This window comes from Syngnathus scovelli, chromosome 20, assembly GCF_024217435.2.
Source record: "Syngnathus scovelli strain Florida chromosome 20, RoL_Ssco_1.2, whole genome shotgun sequence".
Taxonomy (NCBI): Eukaryota; Metazoa; Chordata; class Actinopteri; order Syngnathiformes; family Syngnathidae; genus Syngnathus; species Syngnathus scovelli.
In genome coordinates, this window is record NC_090866.1 from 1,658,341 (window position 1) to 1,675,177 (window position 16,837).

The 16,837-nt window shown below is 48.1% G+C and overlaps 2 long non-coding RNA genes and 1 other non-coding gene across 4 annotated transcripts in view; 1 reads left to right on the plus strand and 2 right to left on the minus strand.

Moving 5' to 3' along the window:
- Positions 1-16,837, minus strand: part of LOC137839769 (uncharacterized) — a 203,226-nt gene that overhangs the window by 74,287 nt on the left and 112,102 nt on the right. The gene's annotated exons all lie outside the window — the stretch shown is intronic.
- On the plus strand, positions 1,983-16,691 carry LOC137839767 (uncharacterized). Of its 2 annotated transcripts, XR_011085966.1 has the most exons (4): positions 1,983-6,863; positions 6,954-7,208; positions 16,242-16,332; positions 16,395-16,690. It is a non-coding gene; the product is annotated as an uncharacterized lncRNA (long non-coding RNA). The 2 variants fall into 2 exon arrangements; XR_011085965.1 differs by having other exon boundaries at positions 16,242-16,691.
- Positions 4,983-5,065, minus strand: trnas-aga (transfer RNA serine (anticodon AGA)). Its single transcript has one exon. It is a non-coding gene; the product is annotated as a tRNA-Ser (tRNA).

Genomic DNA, 16,837 nt, shown 5'->3' on the forward strand with positions numbered 1-16,837 from the left:
ACACGACTGAGGATTGGGCATACAGGAATAAATGAGACGTTCCATAAAATAGGAAAACATCTTGATGGGAAATGTGTACATTGTGGGGAAAGTGAGACGGTTCAGCATGTATAATGGTCAGGTGGCGCTTTCTCGCCTTTTACGGACAGACCTTCTAACCTGGAGAATGGTTGTTGTTTCATCTGCTGCCGTGCCTCGTGTACTGGCCACCATTAAACAACCCAAGATCTCGCCATATAAAGAACCAACTGTTACTCCACATCTTTCTCCACATCTTTGTTTTCCTTGCTCAACAACAGACATCTCAAACAACGCACAACACTATCTCTCTCTCTCTCTCTCTCTCTCTCTCTCTCTCTCTCTCTCTCTCTCTCTCTCTCTCTCTCTCTCTCTCTCATGATTGAAGTGGGTGAAACAGCAACGTGTACATATTTTGTTAAGTTAGACAAACTCATATTTTTTCATGTTCATATGTGTGTAAATCTTCTCGTTATTTTATATAAACATAACTGCCCAATCAGAACACGAATACAGCACACATAATTGTGTAACCTTCCAATACACAGCCACACCTACACCCACACCCACACATCATCATCATCATCCTCATCAGCGATCACTCATAGTCGAGTATGACTGTCCTCCGTCTTGGTCCTTGTGGGTCTTCAGATGAGCGTGGAGGCCGATCCTGGACACGATTGTTCTTGTGCAGTATGGGCAGGTGAAAGTAGTGGTGGTGGTGGGTTTGGGTTGGGCCTGTTTGGTGGATGCTCTCTCCTTTCTGAGTCAGCGCTTGTCTTCTGCAGTATGGTGGAGGTCATCGTTATAAAGTGCAGCACCCTCACGGACAAGGTTTCTCCATGCCAACCTTTTTTTTTTTTTTTAAAGTCCCAATGATTGTCACACACACATCTGGGTGTGGTGAAATTTGTCCTCTGCATTTAACCCATCCCCGTGTGATTTTGATCCATCCCCTGGGGGAGAGGGGAGCAGTGAGCAGCAGCGGTGCCGCGCTCGGGAATCAGTTGGTGATCTAACCCCCCAATTCTTCCCATATTGCCATATCTTCCCAAGTTATAAGGTCTATGTGGAACCTTTTGATGTTTGTTTTGATGTTATCCTCATACCTCATCTTCTGGTCTCCGGGGGCACATTTTCCTTCAACAAGCTGGGAGTAGAGAACCTATTTTGGAAGGCGGAGATCAGGCATGCGGACAACATGACCAGTCCATCTGAGCTGGTGTTGAGCGATGGTGGCAGTGATGATGGGAATATCAGCCTCCTTCAGGACGCTGGTCTTAATGCGTCGATCCTCCCAACCGATCCTGAGGATTTTTCGGAGGCATCTCTGATGGTATATCTCCAGTGCTTTCAAATGCCTGCTGTATGTGGTCCAAGCCTCTAACCCATACAGAAGAGTGGGCAGCATGACAGCTTTGTAGACCGGGATTTTGGTCCTAGTCAGAAGGTCTCTTCAGACTCTCTTCCTTAGCCTTGAGAAAGCCCCACTGGCACAGCTGAGGCGGTGGTCTATCTCTTCATCAATGTTGGCTTTTGATGATAGGACGCTGCCCAGATATGGGAAGTGGTCCACATTTTCCAGTCTGGTGTTGTCGATGGAGATGTTTGGGGACGAGACAAGAGTGACTGATGGAGAATTTGGGTCTATTTTATGTTGATGGCTAGACCAAGCTGTTTGTATGCTCTCGTGAAGGCAGCCAGTGTGCACTGTAGGTCCTCTTCTGAGAGGGCTACAAGAGCATTGTCGCCCGCATACTGCAGCTCCATGATGGATATGGTAGTGGTTCGACCTTTGGCCCTGAATTGGTTGATGTTAAAAAGTTGCCCGTCAGTTCTGTACATAATTTAGACTCCATGGGGAAGAGGTTTGCCCGTGAGATGGAGGATAGCAGTAATGAAGATGGAGAACAGCGTTGGAGCAATAAGACACCCCTGTTTCACTCCTGAGTCAACTCCAAAGGGTTCTGTTTCATCTCCACTGCCACTGAGGACTGTAGCTGACATATTGTCATGTAGCAGTCTCAGTACCCGGATGTACTTCTCTGGGCAGCCAATCTTTGCCAGAACCAGCCAGAGTGCTTGACGGTTCACTGAGTCGAAGGCTTTGGTGAGGTCTATGAAGGCCATCTATAGTGGTAAATTTTGTTCCCTGCATTTTTCTTGAAGTTGACGGGCAATGAAAATCATGTCTGTGGTGCCTCTGTTGGGGCGGAAACCACTTTGAGACTTGGGTAGGATGTTTTCTGCCAGGGGTGTGAGTCTGTCGGCCAAAATCCGAGCTATGGCTTTGCCTGTGGTGGACAGAAGAGAAATGCCATGGTAGTTCCCGCAGTCTGCCTTGTCTCCCTTCTTAAAGATGGGGACAACTAGGGCATTCCTAAGTTGTGCAGGGATTTTCTCTTGTTCCCATATTTTGAGAAGCAGGGCATGGATGTGTTTGAGGAGATCGGGTCCGCCTTCCTTCGGGACTTCTGCTGGGATGCCATTAGTGCCGGCTGCCTTGGTGTTCTTCATCTTCCTAATTACATCCTGCACCTCTTCCGGGCTGTGTCGTTCTTCCATCTTCTCAATTATGGGCTGTTGAGGGAGTTTTTCAAGGGCCTTCATCTCCGGAGTAGTGTCCCTGTTCAGATGATCCTCGAAATGCTCTTTCGACAAACAATTTTTTTTTGTTATTGCTCCCTTTTGTTTCAGCAGCGTGAGCCCATCCTTGGAGCGAAGGGGGGTTAGGGAATGGTAGTTGGGGCCGTATACCACTCTTGTGGCTTTGAAGAATCCTCTGGTGTCTCCAGAGTCAGCAAGCTGCTGGATCTTCAGAACCTTCCTCGTCCACCAAAGGTTCTTCAGCTTCCTAACCGTTGATTGCATAGCCACCTTTGCCTTGGCATAGGCTGCTCTTTTAACCTTGCAATTCATGTTATTTTGCCAGGTGATAAAAGTTTGCCACTTGATGTCTATGAGCTGTTGCATTTCAATGTAATTTTCAACATACCAGTCCTGATGTTTCCGCCATTTCTGACCAAGGATGCTTTTGCTGGAGTCCATGATGGTAGAGGAAAGCCTGTCCCAGTGTTCTTCAGATTCATTTGGATACTGCTTGGGAAGGTCCGCACTGAGAGCCACCTGGAGCTGTTGGTAGGTGGTATCACCCAGCCACTCGATGTTATGCTTTGGCTGTGTCTTTTCTGCATCCTTCTTTTCTGCATTAAGCGGATAGACATGATGGAGCGAATGAGGCGGTGGCCAGTCCAACAATCGTCTGCACTGGTCATTGCTCTGGTGTTAAGCACGTCACAACGGTCTTTGGTGCGGACAATGACATAGTCAATGAGGTGCCAGAGTTTACTGCAAGGATGCATCCATGATGTTTTGAATGTATTCTTTTGGCGGAAAAGTGCGTTGGTGATGACCAGGTTGTGTTCTGAGCACTTTGTCAGCAGTAGTGTGTCATTTGAGTTGATGTTTCCAACCCCTGCCTTTCCATAGATAATGGTTTCGTCCCACTCTGGCATTGAAGTCTCCAAGCAGGATTATCTTGTCCTCCTTGGGGACTTTGGATAGGATGGTGTCAAGGTCAGCATAGAAGGTCTCCTTTACTTCATCCTGTGCATCAAGCGTTGGAGCATATGCACTAATAACGGTGGCCATTTGACTGCTTGCAAGCATCAGGCGCATGGTCATTAGGTGTTCATTGATACCCACAGGAGTCCATAGAGGTGGTTGATGAGGCTGCTCTTTATGGCAAAGCCTACACCATGGATACGTGGCTCATTTGCAGGCTTTCCCTTCCAAAGGAAAGTGTATCTGCCTTTCTCCTCCTTCAGCTGCCCGTCATCAGCCAGTCGGGTTTCGGAGAGCACTGCGATGTCAATCTGGAACCTCCTTAGCTCTCTTGAGATAATGGCGGTTTGCCTTTCAGGTCGATCACTGGCTTTGTTGTCCATGAGGGTCCTCACATTCCAGGTTCCAAAGTAGAATCGTAATTTATGTTTCTGACCACGTGGTGGTGATCCCTCTGGATGCGATAGTCCAGACAGGAGTTTCGAGGCTTTTCTAACCCCCTCCCCTGTTGGGGTGAGCAGAGTGGATCCTAAACAGGGCTGCTCAGTCATGGGTGCAGCTGCCGAAAAGCTCTTTCTGCCTCAGTCCAAGAGCTTACCGACTGAATCTATCACCCACCGCCTGTGTGCCAGACTGTGGCTAGGAGCTCCCAGACTACACTGTTCTGCTCCCGTCACCACTTCCTGGTTGCCAGAGGACTTTTTCTATCCGGGATGTAAAGTAGGATGGGTTCCCTTTCGGGAGGACGCCTGCGCGTGATGTCTTTTAACGTGGGGAGACTGATGCGCCTGCAGCCACCACACGGCCCCTTGCCAGAGAGGGACCTGGTTCCAATGGCATGGAGAACCACAACGACTGGAGGCAATCCTTTGTTGCAGCCTTCATCCACCTTCAGTGCCGTTGTGACATCGTCATCATCCGCCACATCCGCCGTTCAGGTCTTTTTGGATCGCGCTTTGTCTGGAACCTCCCGCTCGACCTTACCGCCATGGGTGACCCTACCAGGAGCCTAAGCTCCGGACGGCATTGCTCTCAAGTTCATTGGAACCCACAAGGTTCTCCACCACGTCAAGGTGGCGATCCAGGAGAACACACCCACACCCACCCACACACACGCACGCACACGCACGCACATGCGCGCACACACACACGCACGCGCGCGCACACACACACACACACACACACACACACACACACACACACACATGCTCACATGTACACACACAGACAAATTGTCAGCAGGATTTGAACCTGCGAAGGGAGACCCCAATGGATTTCTAGTCCATCGCCTCAACCACACAGCCACAACAACTCTGTAAGCATTTTCGGGCAAGGTCCTCACATTGTCAAAATGCATATGGCGAGGCTGTGGCAACGAGATTCTAATACAAAATCTGTCTTGTTGTCGGCAGGTTTCGAACCTGCGAGGGGAGAACCCCAATGAATTTCTAGTCCATCGCCTTAACCACTCGGCTACAATAACACAGTAAATCCTTTTGGGCAAGGTCCTCACATTGTCGAAATGTATATGGCATGGATCGCGCAACAAAACGATATTTTAATACAAAATCTATATCATTGTTGGCAGGATTCGAACTTGCTAGGGGAGACCCCAATGGATTTTTAGTCCATTCCCTTAACCATTCAGCCACAACAATACACACTCTAATACACACCGTCCAAATGCATGTAGTGAGTATCTCATATTACACCACGAGATTCTAAACAAAATTTTGAATCATTGTCGGCAGGACCCAAACCTGCGAGTGGAGATACCAAGGGAGCTCTAGTCCATCGACTTAGCCACTCAGCCACAATGCCACACTGTTCAAATGCATATGGTGAGTATCTCATAATACACCACGAGATTAAAACGACAGTAATTGGCAGGACTCGAACCTCCAAGGGGAGGCCTCAATGGATTTCAAGTCCTTAACCCCTCGTCCACAACAACACACATTGTCAAAATGCATATTGCAAGGATCTAGCAAGATTTTAACTCAAAATCTGAATCGTTGTCAGCAGCATTCCAACCTGCGATGGGAGACGCCAATGGATTTCTAGTCCATCGCCTTAACCACTCAGCCACAACAACACACACTGTTCAAATGCATGTGGTGAGTACCTCATAATACGCCACGAGATTCTAATAAAAATTTTGGATCGTTGTCGGCAGGACTCAAACCTGCTAGGGGAGGACACAATGGATTTCAAGTCTATCGTCTTAACCACTCGGCCACAACAACACACACTGGTGAGGACCTCACATTGTCAAAATGCATTATGCGAGGAGCTAGCAAGATCAAAATCTAAATCGTTGTCAGCAGGATTGAACCTGCGAGGGGAGACCCCAATGGATTTCTCGTCCATCACCTTGGCCACAATAACACACTCTGTGATACTCACCGTACAAATGCATGTGGTGAGCATCTCATATTACACCACGAGATTCTAAACAAATAATTGGCTCATTGTCGGCAGGACCCGAACCTGTGAGGGGAGGCCCCGAAGGACTTCAAGTCCATCACCTTAACCACTCAGCCACAACAACACAGACTGGTGAGGTCCTCACATTGTCAAAATGCATATTGCAAGGATCTACAAGATTCTAATTCAAAATTTGAATCGTCAGCAGCACCCGAACCTGCAAGGTGAGACCCCAATGGATTTCAAGTCCATCACCTTAACCACTCAGCCACAAGCACACTGTAATACACACCGTCCAAATACATGGTGGATAAGGCGATGGACTTGAAATCCAGAACTAATACTATCTTCGCCGCTGATTGTACTTCAGTCCATTTCTGTTGCAGTACACCATCAAATTGCATCCAAATTAAATTCATTCAATGATCTGTTCCCATTCAAAGAAACAGAGTTAACAAGATACCAATTCCAGTGGCGGTCTGCTCCTGTTATTAGTCCATGTCTATATGAAGGCTGGTGTTGAAGAAGTCAAGCTTGGCCATGAGTCTGGTGCATGGACACCATCTCGTTCTTCTGCTTGGACAGGGATGAGTTTTGTCTCAGTGTGTGCGTTTGCATGTGTGTGTGTGTGTGCGTGTGTGTGTGTGTGTGTACTGAAAATGTCTCATTAAATGGTGGCAGTATTTTGTCAATTTATTTTAAGCTCGTTACCAAGCACCTCACACTTATGGGTGACTCTTGGGCTTTGAGGGAAATCCAAATGCTGAAGTTTTTCTCTAACGACCTGCTGGAGAGGAAGAAGAAGCTGGCCCAGATCCAGGCGCTTCACGTGAAGAAATTGTCCTCCTTGTCTGGTGTGCACTGCTCCTATTGCATTGCAAAAAGTTAAAAACAAAACAAGCAAACAAACCAAAAATGTAAAAAGCTGAAGTTTTTGTTTTTAGGTAAGGACCTGATCACCGCCACCGACATCAAAGCCTCAGCTCTTTCCACCACCGCCGCCACCTGCAGACACAACACACCAGCTTGAAGCACCGTCACTTCTATCTCCCGCGCCCCAAAAGCCCGTCCAACACAATAAATCGCCTCCCGCTCAACCCAACAATGCAACAAGACTCCTCCACCCGCACAACGATTTGCCATCCCTCTAATTCGCTCCAAGACAGGCAGACTCATCCTGCCTTCGTCCATGAAACCTGGTAAGTTCACACGTCTATGACCAACCATGCAATTCAGTTCCAATGATGTGCTCGCTTCTTGTATCAGCAGCTCATGGCATCTACACGCTCATGCTCATGAACCCCAAACAGGACGCAGACGTTACGTCTACTAAGTCTTCTAACACTGACTTAACCGACTCACTGGACCGAGCATCACCTACGGACGCGGACCAGGACAGTCCCGTTCAAAAACTGACAATGGATTCCAGGGAACAGATGACACTCCGCTCCAATTCGAGTCCATTAACCACGCGGCGGCCTAGAGCCAGACCTCGAAAAACCCAAAGGATCCTGAAATAGAAAACAAAACCAGAGAAGGACATACTGTTCATTAATGTTCCAGGGACAAATGCTGGTCAAGAACATGGTTCCAGAAGTGTGCCAAAGAGACCGTGGTCTAAGGCAGAGGAAGCTGCTGTAATGCGACATTTCAAGGATCAGATAATCAAGGGAAGACTGGCCACCAAAACTGAATGCAGTCACTGTAAGCTGGTAGAAGGCCCTGTGTTGGCACAAAGAAATGTGCAAAATATAAGAGACTTTGTTAGAAACAGAAGAGTAGCTGCAAAGAGGCAGTCAAAGAAATAATCTTTAATTTGTAACACACAGTTCAATTTTTTCTTTTTTACAATTTTATTTATTTGTCCATTAATGCTTTATACAGCAAGTTGTATTACTTAAAGTCATGACACTTGTTTTGTCCGACAGACTGTTGTCTACCTTGTCATGTAACATGGGGGGAAGAGATGGTGCAAATGGTAAAATATGGATTGTTCACAGGAATAAATTGGCAGAGCTGAAATTCCAAATTTGTCCAAAAGATGGCGCCAGACCAAAACATGAGACCAAAAAGGGGCCAAAATAAGCTAAGCAAGTTAAAATAGAAATAAAACAGGAACACGGTGTCAGATTGTGAGTCACGCATGGATGCACAAATGTGATTTTTACTTTTTGATTTCTTTGCTTGGCTGAAAATGTATTCTGTAACAGCTTAAAGCAATATTGTTAGTCAATTCGATCAAGGGACCCATCACTATGAGAATAGTGGCGTGACATAAATTGTTTGGAGAAGCACAAATGTGATTTTTACTTTTTGATTTCTTTGCTTGGCTAAAAATGTATTCTGTAACCGCTTAAAGCAATATCGTTAGTCAATTCGATCAAGAGACCCGTCACTATGAGAATAGTGGTGTGACATAAATTGTTTAAAGAAATAGATCAAACGTTTGGATTTTTATTTCAAGATTCAAGATTCAAGATTCAAGAGTTTTTTATTCGCCATGTTTGAGCGTGCCAAACAAGGAATTTGACTTCGGTAAATCACAGCCTCTGTTCAACATTTAGGTGACTAACAACAACACTCAGGACATGTGAAGAACGAAAGATATTCTCAAACACCCCCTGATCTTAAACTCCCAAGAGGGCAAGGAAAAACTCAAAACTCCAGCTAGGGGAAATGAGAAACCTTGAGAAGAGACCACAGATGGGAGGGTCCCTCTTCTAGGATGACCAGGCTGCAATGGATGCAGAGAGGACACATAGTACAAACAGTGTAGACAAAAAAGGTGTGGCAAGCGGGATGTTATTGCACAGTAATGACTCTGAGACTCTAAGAGTGGTGTGAGTTCATCAGAGCGACAGCCTGGGGGAAGAAGCTGTCTCTGTGTCTGCTGGTTTTTGTGTACAGAGCTCTATAACGGCGTCCGGAGGGGAGTAGTTCAAACAGGCTGCAACCTGGGTGCGAAGGGTCTGTTGAGATGTTACTTGCACGTTTCCTGGTCCTGGACAGGTACAAGTCTTGGATAGATGGGAGGTTGATTCCAATTATCTTTTCTGCAGTCCTTATTGTCCGTTGCAGTCTGTGCTTGTCTTGTTTGGAGGCCGATCCAAACCAGACAGTGATGGAGGTGCAGAGGACAGACTGGATGATGGCAGTGTAGAAGGTCTTCAGCAGCTCCCGTGGCAGGTTGAACTTCTTGAGCTGTCTCAGGAAGTACAGCCTCTGCTGGGCCTTCTTGCGGACAGAGTCTATGTGGCCGGTCCATTTCAGGTCCCGAGAGATTGTGGTTCCCAGGAACTTGAAGGTGTCTGTGGAGAGAATAGTATTACTGCGGATAGTGAGGGGTGAAAGTGGTGAAGGGCCTCGCCTGAAGTCCACTGTCATCTCCACGGTCTTGAGCGGGTTCAGGTCCAGGTGGTTTTGGCTGCACCAGTGGACCAGCCGCTCCACCTCCTGTCTGTACGCAGTCTCATCACCGTTCTGGATCAGTCCGATGAGAGTGGTGTCGTCTGCATACTTCAGGAGCTTCACGGAAGAGTCACTTGCGGAGAAATCGTTGGTGTAGAGGGAGAAGAGCAGTGGGGAGAGGACGCATCCCTGAGGGGCTCCAGTGTTGGTGGTCAGGGTGTCAGATGTGATGCTCCCCAGCCTCAGACGCTGTCTCCTGTTGGTCAGGAAGCTGGTGATCCACTGACAGGTGGAGGCAGGCACCGCAAGCTGGATGAGCTTCTGTTGGAGGATGTCAGGAGCGATGGTGTTGAACGCCGAGCTGAAGTCCACAAACAGGATCCTGGCGTACTTTCCTGGGGTGTCCAGGTGTTGCAGGATGTAGTGCAGTCCCATGTTGACCGCATCATCTACCGACCTGTTTGCCCGGTAGGCAAACTGGTGGGGGTCCAGCAGGGGGCCCGTGACATCCTTCAGGTGGTTCAGTACTAACCTCTCGAAAGATTTCATGACCACAGATGTCAGTGCAACAGGTCTATAGTCATTCATACCTGTGATGGCGGGCTTCTTGGCCACTGGAACGATGGTGGAGCTCTTGAAGCACGAGGGCACCTCACACAGCTCCAGGGAACGGTTGAAGATCCGTGCAAAGGTGGGCGCCAGCTGCTCAGCGCAGACTTTCAAGCAGGAAGGTGACACGCCGTCTGGGCCCGGTGCCTTCCTGATCTTTTGTCTCCGGAACATCCGGCGCACTTCCTCCTCGCGAATCTGGAGTGCGGGCGCGGCCTCTGCAAGAGAGAGAGTCGGTGACCACGGTGATGGAGGTGTGGACAGAGCAGTTGTGGGGGGAGGTGAGTATGTGGATTGTGTGGATTGTGCTGCAGGAGGTCCCGTTGTGTGGGAGGACCGATCAAACCTGCAGTAGAACCTGTTTAGCTGGTCAGCGAGCCTTGGGCTCTCCACAGGACGGGGGGTTCGTTTCTTGAAGCCCGTGATGCTCTGCAGGCCTTTCCACACTGTTGAGGGATCAGGATTGGCAGAGAGGTGTCTCTCCAGGCTCTCCCCGTAACACCTCCTGGCTTTCCTGACCTCTCGGTTCAGTGTGTTTCTGGTCTGCTTGAACAGGTCCCGGTCGCCGCTCCTGTAGGCCTCCTCCTTGACTTTGCGCAGCCTCCTAAGGTTCGGTGTAAACCAAGGTTTGTCGTTGTTGTACGTGCAGAAGGTCTTAGTCTGCACACACAGATCCTCACAAAAACTGATGTATGATGTGACAGTGTCAGTGAGTTCATGCAAGTCTGAATTTGCAGCATCAAAAACACTCCAATCGGTGCAGTCAAAGCAGGCTTGGAGGTCCTGCCTTGACTCCACTGTCCACTTCCTGACAGTCCTCACCACAGGCTTAGAAGTTTTTAGTTTCTGTCTGTAGGCAGGGACCAGATGAACTAGACAGTGGTCCGAGAGTCCTAAAGCTGCACGAGCCACAGAGTGGTATGCATCCTTAATTACGGTGTAGCAGTGGTCCAGTGTCTGTGCCCCTCTGGTGGGACACGTTATGTGCTGTCTGTATCTGGGGAGTTCGTGTGCGAGGTTCGCCCTGTTAAGATCACCCAGAACAATGATTAGTGAATTTGGTAGAAGTTTCTCCATGTCTGTCACCTGGTCAGCCAGCATCTGCGTGGCTTCACTCGCACGTGCGTGTGGTGGGATGTAAACAGCCGCCATGACGATCGAGGAGAACTCCCGTGGTGAATAGAACGGCCGGCAGTTTATGAAAAGTGTTTCTAGGAGAGGGCTGCAAAACTCTTTCAACACCATGACATCGGTACACCAACGTTCATTAATGTAGAAACAGAGACCACCTCCCTTTGATTTTCCGGAGAGCTCCGCGCTGCGATCTGCACGCGTTAGCCGAAACCCAGCTAACTCCATGGCGTGGTGGGGGGTTCGTTCGCTAAGCCACGTCTCAACAAAACACAGCGCGGCGGATCTGCTGAAGTCCGTGTTCCTTGAAGTGAGGAGCAGCAGTTCGTCCATCTTGTTCGCCAGGGAGCGGACATTCGCCAGATGAATTGACGGTAGGGCAGAACGGAACCCTCTTTGCCTCAGCTTTACGAGGGCTCCCGCTCGTTTTCCGCGTCGCCGCCGTCGCGCTAGCTTGTATAGCACCGCCGCTCCGGCTAAAATCTCCGACAAACAATCTGAATCAGAGAGAACAGGAGAGAAAATACCAGAAGAAGACTGACCGATGTTTAACAGTGCTTCTCTAGTAAAAGTGATCCGGGATGGACAGCAGAAGACACAGAAAACACACAAAATAAGACAAAGAAACAGAGAGCGACTCACCGTGGCAGCCATCCGCGGCGCCATCAGAGTTAATTGAAGCGTAACTTTAAAAAGTTATTCTCATGAAACAGTAAGTGAAGAAAACAGGAAGTGAAAGGTTTTACCAGGGGCTAGCTGTGCATTTGGTGGAAAGTAAAGCGTGGTCAGGGCGGAAACAGCTGCTGAAGACAACAGGTGTCCAAGCGTGGGAAAACTGGGCAATCATACCCTATAGGAGGCGTGGGAAAACTGACCAGTTTTATTCTATAGGAGGCGTGGGAAAACTGGGCAGTCTTACCCTATAGGGAAGGTATAGAAGAAAGAAAGGGGGGGGGGGGACAGAGAAGTATATAAAAAGTCCTGCAGGGGCAGCTACGGGGATTTTTCCCCCAAAGAGCGCTCATACGTGAAGAAGCCCGAGGGAGTTTCAAGATTTTTTTCCAGAGTCCCGGGATCTTTGTGTGAGACGCAGGATCGCTGGTCTGAAATTAACTTGGATTTACTCCAAAAAATTGGACTGAACAACTTTACAGGAGAAACTAGGGTAGGGAAAACGACTTTTATGTATTTTAGCGAGAGTGGGGAATAGTCATCGGGCCGCCGGCTCCCTCGAGGCCAGCCTGTTTCTCTAATTTGGATTTTAGAAGTAAGATCGAATTGATCACTCGACTTCCACCAAAAATAGCATGCAGCTGGTATCTACCTTTTCCCTCTTTCATGAACTGTGTTTTGCAATCGAATTGTTCTGGGATTGAATGATTTTATTAACACGGGTATCAGTGAGTGAAATTGTTCGGTTTCTGGAGTAATTGAGATTTGTAATTCTATTTCATGCTTCTTCAATAAATGTGTTTTGTATATTATTTACTTCGTTGTGCGCTGATTTGTACTGAATGTGCAATCGATGGTTTGGGGTTGATTTGACGATTTGATTAATGTCCGGGGGGTTATTATGGTATAACATAGGACCGTAATAAATAAAAGTAACATCAGACAATTTTAGAGAATTGAATAACTTTCGTAGTTATTTGAGACACGAGTGAATTTCAATCCGTTTGAAAGTTTGCTTTGTCTGAATAGATTAACGGAAGTGTTTAAATCGGATTATTGGTTTGGTGTAGAACTGAAAGTAATTTAATTATTTGAAGGGCGCAGGCCCGTTTCCCCTTTTGACGGGCCGCGTAAAAAGTAACTCCGAACATGTTAGAGAATTAAATAACTTTCATAGATATTTAAGGGAAGAGTGAATTTTGTTAAAAGTGAATTCGTTTGAAAATTTACTTCCTCTAAATAAAATAACGACGATGGTTAAAATAGATTATTTGAGTCGGTGAAGGATAGAAGTATTTCGATTGTCCGACGGGCGCGGCCCAGTTCCTAATTTTGTCGGGCCGCGTCAAAAGTTAAACAGGACGCGATCGAAAAATAGACTTGCCTTCCAAATTAATTACTGGGCAAATCTAAATGAGTAAGACATTTTTATTCGTTTTAAGGAAGTTGTTACTCTTTTTAAAGCAATCAAGTGGGCTGAAGCAAACCTACAGTTAAGTGCTAGATCTAAGAAGTTAAAATTAATAATATAAAGTGCATTAATTTTCTTCTTAAATGCTATTATTGTCACACTTTTATTAATTCGATTCTCTTTCGAATAAACAAGTTGGTCGGCTCGCTGCATGAGCGACCAAGTGGAACGGACCCATATCAACATTTACTTCGGCAAAACTAGTGCTTGGGTGCGCTATACAAACGAATCCCTGAGGTCTTAACCAAGACATCTAAAAATATCCGTAACATAATAAGAACTTCAAACAATAGCGGGGAGCCATCAATACGATGCGGTCACTTCGAAGTCTTGCCTCGAATTGAGTTACTCGGCTCGACCTTCGGGTGACTTGAGAGGGATTGGCGTCGTACAGAAATTAGATTGATTCCGGTGGAGTTAATTTAACTCGGGTGGTTAGATTACGGACGAATCTCCGAACCCGGCTAAGACAAACCCGTTACCGGGAAGCCGGGGGCACCTTGTTGAAAGAGGTGCGTTTGACAACCTGTTACAGGCTGCAATCTGGCTGTTAGTCAGTGTCCTCACCTAACAGAATGATGATGTTTCAGCATTACAAAGTTGAATTAATCGTGATAAAATGAATGTCCCACTAATGCTTGATGCTGTCAGTTTTGTGTATTTATTTTAATTAGAAGTGATTGAAAGGTGACGTCATTGCCGTTTAAAGTCCTGATAGTGTTTTATTTGGTCCTTATATAACACCTTTTTAAAAAAAATTTAATCGTCCATGAGGTGAGGGGCCAGACAAAGCACGGCTCAAAAAACCCCTTATGATGAAAAATATATATGGACTCAGATTTCCCTTGCCCGGACATGGGTCACTGGGGCCCCCCTCTGGAGCAAGGCCTGGAGGTGGGGCTCGAAGGCGAGCATCTGGTGGCCGGGCCTTCGCCCATGGGGCCCGGCCGGGCACAGCCCGAAAAGGAAACGTGGGTCCCCCTTCCTATGGGCTCACTACTTGTGGGAGGGGCCAAATGTGTAATGTAAGATGGGCGGCGGCCAAAGGCAGGGACCTTGGCGGTCCGATCCTCGGCTGCAGAAGCTAGCTCTTGGGACATGGAATTTCACCTCTCTGGCTGGAAAGGAGCCGGCTCGTTCTACTGGGTGACTTCAATGTCCACATGGGCAATGACAGTGAGACCTGGAAGGGCGTGATTGGGAGGAACGGTCCCCCCTGATCTGAACCCGAGCGGTGTTATATATTTTTATATGTTTTATATATTTTATATTTATATGTTTTATATATTTTCTCACATCCTGGAGGAGGCGGGGACATTGAGTCCGAGTGTACCAGGTTCCATGCCTCCATTGTTAAGGCAGCCAACCAGAGCTGTGGCCGTAAAGTGGTTGGTGCCTGTTGTGGCGGAAATCCCCGAACCCACTGGTGGACACCGGTGGTAAGGCTATGCCGTTAAGCTGAAGAAAGAGTCCTATCGGGCCATTTTGGCCTGCGGGACTCCGGAGGCAGCCGAAAGGTACCGGATGGCCAAGCGAAACGCGGCTTCGGCGGTTGCTGAGGCAAAAACCCGGGCGTAGGAGGAGTTTGGCGAGGCCATGGAGAACGACTTCCGGAAGACTTTGAGGAAATTCTGCTCCACCATCCAGCGTCTCAGGAGGGGGAAGCAGTGCACCGTCAATACTGTTTACAGTGGAGATGGCGTGCTGCTGACCTCGACTCGGGACGTTGTAAGTCGGTCAGGAGAATACTTCGAAGACCTCCTCAATTCCACCGACACGCCTTCCATTGTGGAAGCAGGGCCTGCAGACTCTGAGGCGGACCCTCCAATCTCTGGGGTCGAAGTCACTGACGTAGTTTAAAAAAACTCCTCGGGACAGGCCCCAGGGGTGGATGAGATCCACCCAGAGTTCTTAAAGGCTCTGGATGTTGTGGGGCTGTCATGGCAGACACACCACTACAACATCGCGTAGACATCGGGACGGTGCCTCTGGATTGGCAGACTGGGGTGGTGGTTCCCCTCTTTAAGAAAAGGCACCGGAGGGTGTGTTCCAATTACAGTGAAATCACACTCCTCAGCCTCCCTGGTAAGGTCTATTCAGGGGTGCTGGAGAGGAGGGTCTGTCGGGAGGTCAAACCTCGGATTCATGAGGAGCAGTGTGGCTTTCGTCCTGGCCGTGGAACAGTGGACCAGCTCTACACCCTCAGCAGGATCCTCGAGGGGGCACGGGAGTTTGCTCAACCTGTCCACATGTGTTTTGAGGACTTGGAGAAGGCATTCGACTGTGTTCCTCGGGAAGGCGCTCTCTCGGACCGGCGTCCTCTTGGACCGGTGCGGCGCCCTCTCGGCACTGCGTCCTCTCGGCGCAGCACCCTCTCGGTGCAGCGCCCTCTCCACGCAGTGCCCTCTCCGCGCAGCGCACCCTCGGCCCTCCATCACGGTGCCTTCTCGGCGCCCTTACCCACTGAAAAAGATACACATTTGCTGTTTTGATGCCTTTTTCCATCTTACAGTTCCTTTAACTAGGTGTCTAAGAGCAACTTTCGAACACAGACAAAAGTTGATCCATGATCCTGAACGATGCAGCACAGTGCTTACTGTTTTCCCCAGGTTCCTTGTTTGGCAATGAGGTTCAAAGCAAAACACAGGTTTTTCAAGAACACAATAAAACATTTCAAAATCATAACAAAGTCACGAGCTAGAAAACATCAGATAGCTGTGGCATACCACTGGGAATCAATGCCATTTAAAATTATTAACTGTGGTCCAGTAAAAACTGTTCAGCTTAATGCTTTGGCAACTGGTGAAATAATTGCAAATTGCCATACAGAGAATGACTTATAAACAATATATATCAGGTGCCTTTCAGTGTAAAAACACATTGGAATGATTGTTTCACTTAAACTCTGATGCTACTGATGAGTTTATCGTATTTTATACAGAAATCCTGGTAGTACCTGGGAGCATGCTGCTTTTTATGAAGAAGGCTGTCACGTTCCTGCGTCATCTGACTTCCAGCCAAGCCCCAATCAAGTAATTGCCAGCACCTGCTACAGCTCCTTAGGTCCCCCTACTTAAACTCTGTATTCTGCCAGTGGTGGTCAGTTCGTCTGCTTACCCTGCCCGTGACACCACTGCTTTTTGTCCCCTGAACGATGTCTGTTGCCAACTGCTTCCGTAAACTGACCAACCACGCTTTGATCGCCGCCTACCCCAACTACTTGCTCGTCCCTTGACCACGCTTCTGATCGCCGCATGCCTCGACCACCTGCCTGCCTCCGACTACGCGCTGAGCTCTGCTGCTCAGCCACGCCAGCCAGATCGCAAGTCCAGCGTTCCACTTCCCCTTTCCCCCTTTTCAATAAAGGATCGTGCTGTATTTGGTCGCCCTGTCTCTGTTCCGTGACAAAGGTGGTGTGTCAGTTTCAGGATGCCATCCGTCAGCTGGAGAAAAAAACTTGATTCGCTGGGCCGCGTTGTCGGAATGCTCGCGTCTAAATTGGCCCGCGTCTACATTGAAACTGTCCCGAAGCATTGT